Here is a 12182-nt window from a genome sequence, read left to right as displayed (position 1 = left end):
TTTTGTGGAGATAATGTTGAACGGTTTGGATCGACGATTTGGACTTTGAAAATGTAAAAAATAGTTGTGGTAACTCAATTGTGGTAATCGGATCTACATTTTCAAATTGCAATTCGTCGATCCAATCCATTCAACATGATCTCCACAATAAAATGTGCTTTCATATCAAATTTTACATTTTTTTGAATTATTTTACTATTTATTAAGATGGGTACAAAATTCAATGGTCTGAATGTTCTCTTATAATAATCTCTTGGTACCAACCATCAGTGTTGTAAGATGTGGCCGCATAACCCGCATATGCAGCTACATATCCTTATGTAGTGGTCTTCCGCATATAAAATCTCATGCAGTCAAGTTCATGCAATTTTGAATATATAGGCACATATATGGTTCATGCGGACTTGAAAAAAGTCTAAAAATTATTTTGCATTAGAGGAGATTAGAATCTATAACCTTTATAATATGAAAAAGAGCACAAACTACTAGGAGTCTTTAGATATAAATTAGTTTTATTTTATCTATATTTCTTTAACAAAGCATAATAAAACCGCATACAAATCCGCATATACGGTATGCAATAGCCTTCTGCATGCATGAATAAAACCGCATTTTACAACACTCCCAACCAGTGACCTCCAAGCCATTATGTCAAAAAATATTTATGTTAATCCTGACTTATTTTCATTGAGTAATATTTACTTTTTTGTTTATCCCGGATTTTATAAGAAAAATAACAAAAAAAGGCCTAAGTTTCTAAACCATCAGAAGGGCCGACAGTGGCCATTTTTTTTAAATTATGCTTTTGTTTTTATAAAATTTACTCAAGCTTCGAAAAATTATAAATATTTGCCTACTCCTAAATTTTTTTCTGAAAATATATAAGCTTCTATTTTTATGTTTTTCTCAGAAAAATTTATAAAAATATACTTAATATTCAAAATAATTATAAAATTATGCTTCTTCCGAAATTTTTGTCCCACACTACTAATTATTCTACATCCGTCCCTGAAAACAATAATAAAACTATTGCACCAATACTGAGAAACATGAATTTGTACGTAGAATTCAGGCTACATATATGCTGACATAAATCTCTTTGTTTTTTTTGAAAATATATACTGACGTAAATCTCTCTGTTTGTTTAAAAATGTATACTGACATAAATCTCAATATTATAAATGCATATGTTCGAACATATTTAGTTTTGCTCTTATATCTAGCTAACACATGAAATCTTTCTAAATTTGAGAGAGATTGCAAGAAATTGGGTATGCTAAATATTTTCATACGCAATTTGGTATCAAAAAGGATAGATTAATTATATATGGTGAACCAAGTAATCATATCATATGTACCCTTAGTTATAACAATATAATTAGTTGCATAATTTAAAACATTAAATAACATGCTGACTTGTTAACAGGCCATATGATTGTAAAATTTTAATTTGGCTCAAGTTAAAAGGTTTTTTTGCATTGGTACTTTTGTGTGCTGTTGGTTCAAAAGAACTATATCGGATGATAGGAACGGAAGCAGAATCTGAGTTTTGTGGAAAAATCATTTGAGTGGTGGGTCCCACATGTGAATAATTGGAGTATGATTTGAAGAACTGCTCTGAAACAGTCTAAGTCAAATTTTGTTTGTGATGGATATATTTTATCATATGGGTCTACCTCTCCTTGCCTGTCCATACATCCAATTGTTTACTTAGATGTTAACTATCATTTTTCAATGTCAGGTAAAATTATATAATTATTATATTTATGTTTATTTTCGTAAAATAAAAGTTCAGGTCAATATTTATGTCTTTTTTGTAATATTTTAATTGTTACTAACTATATATTTTCTATTAACAAATAAATAAGTGATAGGTATTTATGTGAACTTTTATTGTCTTTGATAATTATCTATTGGTGCCAACCAGTGATCTCCAAGCTTATGTTTATCCCGAGTTAGTAATATTGACGTTTTTGTTTATTCCGGATTTTATAAGAAAAATGACAATCAGGGGCGGACACTAAAAATATCTAAAAAATATGTTTTTATTTTTGTATTTTTTAAAAAAAAATTATAAAAATATACTTAAACTTAAAAAAATTATAAATTTGTGCCTACTACTGAAATTTTATCTCAAAATATGCTTTTGCTTTATGTTTTTCCTCAGAAATAATTATAAAAATATACTTAATATTCAAATTAATTATAATCATCCTAAATTTTTTGGATCGTCAAGTGTTACGATAGGATATCTATCTAAATAATGGTTATTTTCTATGATCCTATTTATCATTCAAATAAATTGGTGGAAGAAGACTATCAAGAGTTGGCTACGCTTGGAATTTTCCTATTGTGAGTCATTGTCTTGTTAAATAGACAAATAATTGTGGCAAAGCTGTTTGATGATAGATGGAATGATAAGAACCATATGAGAAGTAAGAGATGTAAACCTGTCATTTTTCTCGGTCGTCAAGTGTTGTAAGAGGATAATTTTATTTATACCCCTAAAAAAAATTACACAATTATGAACTTTTTTCATCTAAAATTCATAATGTCACATTTATCCTTCTATATTTCAAAAATTCACAAATTTTATTCAATTTATTGACAAAACTATTACAACTGATTTTAAATTTATATAGTACTTATTTTCATCTTTAATAAAAAAATATTTAGTGTTTTAATTGACTGGTTTTGAGAACAAATGATTTATTTTCCATAATAATTGCCTAAAACACAGTATCATCTTCATAGTTTAAATTTGATTGAAATTTGCTTGGAAATTTGATAACTGATTCAGCTATATCGATCGGACCGAATTTTTTATTAATATCCAAATTTAATATTAAATTTCAAAAAATAACCGGATCAGTAACGTTTTTCGAAATTATTTGTAGCAGTCTTTATATTATATTAATTTTTCTTACGGTCATAAAAAATCCGGCATGAAAAATGTTGATCCGGATTATTTGTAGCAGTCTTTCGAATAAATCAAATTATATAGTATTACATCTATTTTTTTAAAAACTATATTAAATATTTGTAATACTTAAATACAAAAAATAAATAAATTATAAATAAAAACTGAAAAATAAAAAAAAAATTCCTATAAAAAAAATTTTCGGAAAAAAAAAAATCCTATTTCCGAAAAAAAAATTTCCGGAAAAAAAAAATCATATTTCCACAAAAAAATTTTCCGGATTTAGCCTATTTCCGGAAGTAGCTACCATTTCCGGAAAAAAAATTTCTGGAAAGGGTAGATTTCGAAAAACTTTACTGATCCGGTTATTTTTTGAAATTTAATATTAAATTTGGATATTAATAAAAAATTCGGTCGATCGGATGATAGGAACGGAAGTAGAATCTGAATTTTGTCGTAAATTATTTGAGTGGCGGGTCACACATGTGGAAAATTGGGGTATGACTTGAAGAATTGCTCTGCAACAGTCAAATCAAAATTAATTTGTGATGGATACATTCTATTGTTGACTTATATAATTATTAATATTTATATTTTATCATAAAATAAAAGTTCTGGTATATATATTTTTGTAATATTTTATTTGTTACTAAGTACTAACTATATATTTTCAGTTAACAAATAAATAATTTGTGTTTATAAATAAGTAGATATCTAGATATTTATGTGAACTTTTAGACGCGCTCTTTGATGATTATGATAATTATATCTCTTGATGCCAACCAGTGACCTCCAAGCATATATATGTCAAAAAAAAAAATATCAGCATGTAAACTTTCAAAAATTATAAATTTTTGCCTACTCCAAAAATTTTTATTTCAAAATATATATGCTTCTTTTTTTTATTTTTTTTCTCAGAAAAATTATAATAGTATATATACCTTTTATTCAAAATAATGCAACACCCGAAATTTTTGTCCCATCCTACTAATTATTCTACCTCCGTCCCTGAAAACAATAATAAAACTATTGCACCAAAACTGATAAAGCATGCATTTGTTCGTAGTGATTGAGCCTACATGCTGACATAGATTGCAAAATATTTCATGTTTGAATTTCATGTTTAATTTTGCTCTTATATCTAACACATTAAATTTTGCTCTTATACCAATTTATTAATGCATGTGTTTGAATTTCATGTTTAATTTTGCTCTTATATCTAACACATTAAATTTTTCGTTTGAGAGAGATTGCAAGAAAATGGGTATGCTAAATATTTGCATACCCAATTTGGTGTCAAGAAAAGATAAATTGGTATATAATGGTAAACCAATTAAGTAATCATATCATATATTGGTTATAACAATATTAGTTGCATAATTTAAAAACTTAAATACCCTGTTGACTTAGTAACAGGTCATACTGTAATATTTATTTATTTTTGGCTCAAGTTAAAAACTGTCTTTTCGCATTGGTTACATTTGTGTGCTGTTGGTTCAAAAGAACAGATAATCTGAGCAGGTACAGTACTATTGAACATTTTTTATGTGACAGAACCTGACTGAATATTGAGTACTTGACAAAATATAGAGAGAGAGATTGACTAATATGTTTTTGGAAGCTCTTCGGCGGAAATGCTACGTACCGAGTCAAATTTCAAAATTTTATATTCAAACGTCGACCTAAGTAGCTCAGTAAATTGGTTATATGTTGAACTTATAGAATACCAATTTTTATAATTTTTATAATTATTTTACTATTTTTTATGATTATACAAAGAATGCAAAAAATAACTTAAAAATAAAAGAAAATTAGCAACAACGAACCTGAAACAGACATGGTAATTATTGGTACAAATCCCATTTTTTTTCTTTTATTTTTTAGGAGGATATTTCTAATTAATGGCTATCTTCTATGATTCTATTTATCATTCAAATAAGTTGGTGGAACAAGACTATCATAATGGACCACACTTGGAATTTTCCTATTGCGAGTCATTATCATTTTAAATAGACACAAATATTTCTCTCTCTCTCTCTCTATATATATATATATATATATATATATATGAGTACGGCTAACGTGCTTCCTCTAGCATATGGGCCGAAATGCTTCCGGTGGAAATTTGAAATTTCAAAATCCAAAAAGTCGATCTAAACCGTTCATCTTCTTCTCCATATTAATATCTGCTTGGAGACCAAATTTTACATTTTTCTGAAATTTTTTACTATTTATTAAGCCACTTTGAAAATTGCTGATCCAACGGTGGCTTGCCAAACAGTAAAAATCAGAAGCTACCGTTGGATCAGCGATTTTCAAAGTGGCTTAATAAATAGTAAACAAATTCAGAAAAATGTAAAATTTGGTCTCCAAGCAGATATTAATATGGAGAAGGAGATGAACGGTTCAGATCGACTTTTTGGATTTTGAAATTTCAAATTTCCACCGGAAGCATTTCGGCCCATATGCTAGAGGAAGCGCGTTAGCCGTACTCTATATATATATATATATATATATATATATATATATATATATATTCTGAGTATATATATTTGAGTAGAACTAGGGTGCTCTTAAGCTCACCAAAGTTTTGGTGAGCTTAACTCTAAAATTCATAAAATTAATTTCAAATGACGAATCTGAACCGTTGAAACCCGCCTACCTTACGTGCGATGCATCTACATGTGAAATTTTTAAACATTCGAATTAATTTAGTATAAAGTCAAGTGGTCAAAATTAGAAGGTTAATAAATTAATTTTAGTGCATTCATTTTTGAACTTTTTTTGACCGCTTGACTTTATACTAAATTAATTCGAATGTTTAAAAATTTCACATGTAGATGCATTGCACGTAAGGTAGGCGGGTTTCAACGGTTCGGATTCGTCATTTGAAATCGATTTGATAAGTTTTAGAGTTAAGCTCACCAAAACTTTGGTGAGCTTAAGAGCACCCTTGTTCTACTCTATATATTTCGATGGTGATCCATATCTACTGTTGTTCATGTATGAATTACAGGAAAAAAATTCTCCATAAATTTTCCCTTGTGTCATTCTGAAATAAAAACTGTAAACAAGACTTGAGAATAAAATCCATTAACATGCTTTCGCCTTGTTTTATATATGAGCCGGAGGGTGTCCTTTACCTTCCACGACTCTCATTTTTACTATGTTCTATCTCTAGGCTTGTTATGGTTCTTCTCCTCATTTCAAACTTCTTATTCTTACTTCATTGGACCTTTTGGGTAGTTCTCCCTCTCCTCCTCGTTTCAAAATTCTCCTTCTTACTCTGTTCTATCTCTAGGCATGTTATGGATCTTCTACTTATTCAAAAACTATCTTTCTCACTTCTTCTCATCCTCTCCTTCTTACTTCGTTCTATCTCCAGGCTTATTATAAATCTTCTCCTCCTTTCAAAACTCTCTTTCTTTATTCGTTCAACCTCCAGAATTGTTCTGGCTTTCTTCTACCTTCAACAACTCTCCTTCTTACTCTGTTGTATTTCTAGTCTTGTTATAGCTCTTCTCCTCATTCCAAAACCCTCATTCTTACTCTATTGAATCTTCAGGCTTTTTTTTCACTCTTCTCATCATTCCAAAACTCTCTTTCTAACTTCATTCGACCTCAAGGGTTTTTTTGGCTCTCCTTCACCTTCCACTAGGGGTGTCAATGAGATGGCTAGATTCGAGCTAGGTCCTAGATCAGCTTGTTAATTTTGGACCGAGCTAAAATCAGAGCTGGCTTGGTCCAAGCTAGGTCCTTCCAATAGGGCATCTGAGCTAAAATCTCAACTTGAACTCATGATAAACCAGCCCGAGCTAGCTCGCTAGGTTTGACTGGATCTTATTTTAAAAATAAAATAAATTTTATAACTTTTTGGATCGAGTTGAACCGAGCTAGACAGTATAAAATGTACACAAATTCATACAAATTCACAAATTGATGCCTAGCCAAGCTAGCTTGCGAGCTGGCGAGCAAACTAGGCCCTTCCTTGAACTAGCAAGCTCGAGTGAATCAGGTGCAAGTCATGATATAGCCACGAGCTACGAGCTTTTTTGCCACCCCTACCTTCCACCACTCTCCTTCTTACTCCGTTGTATGTCTAGACTTGTTATTTCTCCTCCTCATTCCAAAAATCTCATTCTTACTTCATTGGACCTTCAGGCTTTTGTTATGGCTTTTCTCCTCAATCCAAATATTTCATGCTTACTCTGTTGAATCTTTAGATTGTTGATGACTCCTCTCCTCATTTCAAAACTCTCTTTCTTACTTTGTTCGACCTTCAGGGTTGTTTTGGCTCTCCCCCACCTTCCACCACTCTCCTTCTTACTTAGTTGTATCTCCAAGCTTGTTATAGCTCCTCTCCCTATTCCAAAACTCTCATTCTTACTTCATTGGACCTTCAGGGTTGTTCTAGCTCACCTCCTTGTTCCATGACTCTCATTCCTATGCCATTTTATCTCCAAGATTGTTATGGCTTTTCTCCTCATTCCAAAACTCTCCTTCTTGCTTCATTCGACCTCTCAGGTTGTTCTAGCTCACCTCCATGTTCGATGACTCTCATTCTCACTCTGTTATATCTCTAGGCATGTTATGGATGTTTTCCTCATTTCAAAACTCTCCTTCTTACTTTATTTGACATCTAGTGTAGTTCTGGCTTACCTCCTCGTTCCACAACTCTCATTGTCACTCCCTTGATTCTCCGGGCTTGTTATGTCTCTTCTCCTCGATCCAACACTCTCATCTTTCTCTGTTCTATCTCCAGACATGTTATGGCTCTTCTTCTCATTAGAGAACTCTTTTTCTTACTTCGTTCGACTGACAAGGTTGTTCTGGGTCTCCTCACCATTCTACGACTCTCTGTCTTACATCTCCAGGCTTATTATAGCTCTTCTCCTTTTTTGAAATTTTTTCATTATTCAACCTCCAGGGTTGTCTGACTCTCCTTCTTACTCTATTGTATCTGTAGGGTTGTTATGACTCATCTCCTTATCCCATAACTTGCTATCTTACTTCATTCGACCTTCAGGATTGTTTTGGCTCTCCTCTACCTTCCATAACTCTCATTATCCCTTTGTTGTATCTCTAGGCTTGTTATAGCTCTTCTCCTTATTTCAAACTCCCATTTTTACTTTCTTGGACCTTCAGGGTTTTTATGGCTCTTATCCTTATTCCAACACTATGATTCTTACTCCGTTCTATCTCCAGGCTTGTCTCCTCATTAAATGCCCAATTATCTTGCCATATAGGGACACTACTAGAGTGCTCCAACCACCTTCAATTAGAGTATTGTATTAGGATTGTAAATGCCCATCTTGCCATCTCGAGACACTACTAGAGTGCTCCAAAAACCTTTAATTGGAGAGTTGTATTATGGTTGTAAATGCCCCTATATTGCCATTTGGAGACACTACTAGCGTGCTCCAAACACCTTCAATTGGAGTGTTGTATTAGGGTTGTAAATACCCTATTATCTTCCCATCTAGAGACAGTACTAGAGTACTCCAAACACCTTCAATTGGAGTGCTGTATTACGGTTGTAAAAATCATATTATATTGCTATATAGGGACACTACAAGAGTGCTCCAAAACACCTTCAATTGGAGTGTTGTATTAGGGTTGTAAAAACCATATTATATTGCCATATAGGGACACTACAAAAGTGCTCCAAAACATCTTCAATTGGAGTGTTGTATTAGGGTTGTAAATGCACTATTACACTACCATATAGAGACACTAATATAGTGCTCCAAAACACCTTTAATTGGAGTGTTGTATTAGGGTTATAAATGCCCTATTATCTTTGCATATAGGGACACTACTAGAGTGCTCCAAGCACATTCAATTGGAATAATGTTTTAGGGTTGAAAATGCTTGATTAACTTGCCATATAGGGACACTAGTAGAGTGCTCCAAACACCTTCAATTGGAGTGTTGTATTAGGCTAGTAAATGCCCTATTATCTTGTCACCGGGAAACACTAATAGAGTGCTCACAAAATCTTTAATTGAAGTGTTGTATTAGGATTGTAGATATCCTATTATCTTGCAATCGGGAAATACTACTAGAGTGCTTCAAAACACCTTCAATTAAAGTGTTGTATTAGGATTGTAAATGCCCTATTACACTGTTATATAGAGACCATACTAGAATGCACCAAACACCTTCAATCGGAGTGTTGTATTAGGGTTATAAAAACCATATTATATTGCCATATAGGGACATTACAAGAGTGCTGCAAAACACCTTGAATTGTAGTGATGTATTAGAGTTGTAAATGCCCTATTATACAACCATATAGAGACACTACTAGAGTGCCCCAAAACATCTTCAATTGGAGTGTTGTATTAGGGTTATAAATGCCGTATTATCTTGCCATATTGGAACACTACTAGAGTGCCTCAAACACCTTCAATTGGAGTATTGTATTATGGTTGAAAATGCTCAATTATCTTGCCATATAGGGACACTACTGGAGTGCTCCAAACACCTTCAATTGAAGTGTTGTATTGGACCTGTAAATGCCCTATTATCTTGCCACCGGGAGACACTAATAGAGTGCTCCCAAAACCTTTAATTGGAGTGTTATATTAGGATTGTAAATACCATATTATCTTGCCATCAGGAGACACTATTAGAGCACTCCAAAAATCTTCAATTGGAGTGTTGTATTAGGGCTGTAAATGCCCTATTTTCTTGCCCTCTGGAAAGACTACTAGAGTGCTCCAAACACCTTCAATTGGAGTGTTGTACCTGGGTTGTAAATGCCCCATTATCTTGTCATATAGAGACACAACTAGTGTGCTCCAAACACCTTTTATTTTAGTGTTGCGTTAGGTCTGTAAATGTCGTATTATCTTGCCATCAAGAGACACTACTAGAGTGCTCCAAACATCTTCAATTGGAGTGTTGTATTAGGGATGTAAATGCCCTATTATTTTGTCATATAGAGACACTACTAGAGTGGTCCACACACATTCAATCAGAGTGTTGTATTAGGACTGTAAATGCCCTATTTTCATGCCATCCGGAGACAGTACTAGAATGCTCCAAACACCTTCAATTAGATTGTTGTATTAGGGTTGTAAATGCCCTATTATCTTGCCATCTGGACACACTACTAGAGTACTCCAAACACCTTCAATTGGAGTGTTGTATTAGGGTTCTAAATGCCCTATTATCATGCCATCTGGAGACACAACTAGAGTGCTCCAAACATGCTCAATTGGAATATTGTATTAGGGTTATAAATACCCTATTATCTTGCCATCTTGAGACACCACTAGAACGCTCCAAAAACCTTCAATTGGACTCTAGTATTTGGGCTATAAATGCCATATTATCTTGCCATCTTGTGACACTACTAGAGCGCTACAAAAACCTTCAATTGGGCTATAAATGCCCTATTTTCTTAGCATCTGGAGAAACTACTAGAGCGGTCCAAACACCTTCAATTGGAGTGTTGTATTAGGGTTGTAAATGCCCCATTATCTTGCTATTTGGAGACACTACTAGAGTACTCCAAAGACATCCAATAGGAGTGTTATATTAGGGTTGTAAATGACCTATTATCTTGCCATATAGAGACACTAGAAGAGTGTCCCAAACAACTTCAATTGGAGTGTTGTATTAGGGTTGTAAATGCCCTATTATCTTGCCATTGGGAAACACTACTAGAGTGTTCCAAAACACCTTCAATTGGAGTGTTGTATTAGGGTTGTAAATGCCCAATTATACTATCATATAGAGATCATACTATAATGCTCCAAACACGCAATTGGAGTGTTGTATTAGGGTTGTAAATACCCTATTATCTAGTCATCGGGAACCACTACTAGAGTGGCCCAAACACCTTCAATTGGAGTGTTGTATTAGTGTTGTAAATGTTCTATTATATTGCCATATAAAGATACTACTAGAGTGCTCCAAAATACCTTCAATTGGAGTGTTGTATTAGGGTTGTAAATGCCCTATTATACTGTTATATAGAGACCATACTAGAATGCTCCAAACACCTTTAATATGAGTATTGTATTAGGGTTTTAAAATGCTCTATTATACTACCATATAGAGACACTACTAGAGTGCTCCAAACACCTTCGATTGGTGTGTTGTATTAGCGTTATAAATGCCCTATTATTTTTGCCATATATGGTCACTACTAGAGTGCTCCAAACACCTTCATTTGGAATGTTGTATTTGGGTATTAAATGCCCTATTATCTAGCCATATAGAGACACTACTAGAGTGATCCAAACACCTTCGATTGGAGAGATGTATTAGGGTTGCAAATGCCTTATTATACTGCCATATAGAGACACTACTAGAGCGCTCCAAAAACCTTCGATTAGTGTGTTGTATTAGGGCTATAGATGGCTTATTTTCTTACCATCTGGAGAAACTACTAGAGTGTTCCAAACGCCGTCAATTGGAGTGTCTTTTTAGGGTTGTAAATGCCCAATTATCTTACCATATAGGGACACAACTAGAGCGCTCCAAACACTTTTCAATTGGAGTGTTGTATTAGGGTTGTAAATGCTCTATTATCTTGCCATCGGGAGACACTACTATAGAGTGCTCCAAAACATCTTCAATTGTTGTGTTGTATTAGTGTTGTAAGTGTCCTACAATATTGCCAAATAGAGACACTACTATATAGTGCTCCAAACACCTTCAATTGGATTGTTGTATTAGAGTTGTAAATGCCCTATTATATTGCCATACAAAGACACTACTGGAGCGCTCCAACCACCTTCAATTGGTGTGTTATATTAGGCCTATAAATGCCCTACTATCTTGCTATGGGGTGACACTACTAGAGTGATCCAAAAACATTTAATTGGAGTGTTGTATTAGGGTTGTAAATGCCCTATGATCTTGCCAAATAGAGACATTAATAGAGTGCTCCAAACACCTTTGATTGGAGAGATATATTACGGTTGCAAAGGCCTTATTATACTGTCATATAGAGACACTACTAGAGCGCTCCAAACACCTTCGATTAGTGTGTTGTATTAGGGCTATAAATGCCCTATTTTCTAACCATCTGGAGAAACTACTAGAGTGTTCCAAACGCCTTCAATTGGAGTGTATTTTTAGGGTTGTAAATGTCCTATTATCTTACCATATAGAGACACTACTAGAGCGCTCCAAACACTTTTCAATTGGAGTGTTGTATTAGGGTTGTAAATGCTCTATTATCTTGCCATAGAGGGACACTACTAGAGTGCTCCATGCATCTTCAATTTGTGTGTTGTATTAGGGC

At 33.3% G+C, this 12182-nt stretch overlaps 1 protein-coding gene across 1 annotated transcript in view; it reads right to left on the bottom strand.

Annotated features, from left to right (window-relative positions):
• LOC144560971 (uncharacterized) overlaps positions 1-2485 on the bottom strand; it is a 31525-nt gene extending 29040 nt beyond the window's left edge. The window contains exon 1 of the mRNA XM_078310200.1: positions 2243-2485. The gene's annotated coding sequence lies outside the window, so the exon portion shown is untranslated. The remainder of the gene's footprint in view (positions 1-2242) is intronic.
• Positions 2486-12182: the final 9697 nt, after the last annotated feature.

The sequence above is a fragment of the Carex rostrata genome, chromosome 1 (assembly GCF_964058835.1).
Source record: "Carex rostrata chromosome 1, lpCarRost1.2, whole genome shotgun sequence".
NCBI classification, from domain to species: Eukaryota; Viridiplantae; Streptophyta; class Magnoliopsida; order Poales; family Cyperaceae; genus Carex; species Carex rostrata.
This window is presented reverse-complemented; position numbering and strand designations above follow the sequence as displayed.